This window comes from Nematolebias whitei, chromosome 10, assembly GCF_014905685.2.
Source record: "Nematolebias whitei isolate Nwh7 chromosome 10, NemWhi1, whole genome shotgun sequence".
NCBI lineage: Eukaryota > Metazoa > Chordata > Actinopteri > Cyprinodontiformes > Rivulidae > Nematolebias > Nematolebias whitei.
The window spans coordinates 25075151-25076947 of record NC_056507.1 but is presented as its reverse complement, the minus strand read 5'-3'; positions in this window follow the sequence as shown (position 1 = coordinate 25076947).

Below are 1797 nucleotides of genomic sequence, written 5' to 3'. Positions count from 1 at the left end.
TTTCCCTCCCACCTGTTCTGCTCCTCTTGTGATCACACCCTTGTAGTTGCTGCAAGTCTCTCATAATTATGAAATTAAAACAACTAGCTGCTCTTGGACAAATGTGTATCTTTTTTTGTTGAAAAGCACCTGCTCCAGTTGTCATCAGTGTGGGACTGTTGGCCCACCCTCACCTGCAAAACCTTCCTTCTGGAATAGAGAAAAGTCCCCACAAAGGCCCTATTCACTGGTGGAGCAGCGGAGGAGGAGGAGCCAAGCAAGAAAGAGGAACTCTCACACAAAGACAGTGAAATCTCACTCTGCAGAGATAGCTACCTGAGTTCATAACAAACATCAGGGTAGAGAAAGTCTGGGGCAAGCCATTTTGTGTACGGAAAACAATAAGGACAAAAACCTTGAGATAATACTGGAAAAGGTTAAACATTTAAAGTTTATGAAGGACATTAAAACAAAGCAACACATGAGCAAGAGTATTAAAGAACAAAACACTGAATCAAGCTTCTTTGTTAAAGGGTGCACCACAGGGCAACAGAAACCACAAATCAGGTGTTCAGTCCGAGCTTAAATGTGCCAACATCTGAGTTAATGTTGTACTTTTCTACTTTTTTCAGCTTTGTTCAGTTCACAGACTCTAAAGAACCTCTGAACAAGACAACTTGCATAAACTTATAGATGTGAGATTATTGAACAGTAGTCCCTCGCTACTTCGTGGTTCGTTTTTTGTGGATTCGCTATATTACGGTTTTTCAAAGTAAGATTGGACATGACACAATTGGCTGATTGATGAATGAACCATGGATTGTTTATTTGAAATAAATTATTTTAAATGTTTTTGCACCATGTGTGCAGCCCACAAGTGCTGGGGGAAGCTCCCTCCTGTAGCCTGTCAGGATCTTCGCTCTCTGAAACACACATGTTTCTCCTGCTGCAGCTTTGTGAAGGATTAACCCTTTGATGTCCTGCTGCGCTTCTCTTCTCTACAATTTAATTTAATTTCATTTAAATATTACAGTATTTAAATTTAAAATTGTTTATCTAAGGAGGGAGATTGGGAGTAACAGGTGATCAGTGTGATTACAGTCTGGCACGTCATGACAAAGTTTACTGTACTTGAACTTGAACTACTATATTCATACTTCGTAGTTTTTCACTTATCGTGAAAGCACATGGGGGGGGGGGGCAGGGTAGGGAACACCCGCGATAAATGAGGGACTACCATAATCCCATACAAAGAACAACAAAATTAGAAGCTAAATCCTGGTTTTTCAGGTTGGCAAAAAAAAGTAAAACTTTTGAAAAATGCAAACGAACATCAGCGAAACTTGAACAAACTTCTAAGATGAATCAGTAAAGCTGCAAGCCTAACTATGATCCTGGACAATGATGTGGACATCATCACTTTACATCGGTCAACACTGCTGCAAGTGTGAGAATAGTAACAAACAAAAAGAGGAGGAAATAACAGAAAAACAGAGACTAAAAGAGCTGGCAGAGGGCACAACAAATCAACACACACACAAATAATGAAAATACCCCAAATGATAATAAAATAAAGTCCAAGTGGGGTCTTCATGGCAAAGAGAGTTCTGAGCAACTTGTCTCTGAACTGTTCAGTCCTAAAACAATAGATAGTATAAATTATATATTTGTTTAAAAAAGAAAGACCTATTTAAATCAGAATGGTCTCTCTTTATAGTAAATGCAAGTAAAGCGGACAGCAGGAGATGCTGGCCCAAACGTGAGAGGCTAACCTTGATAGTCCTCCCCCTCCCTCTGTCTCTTGGTCTCCTGCTCTCC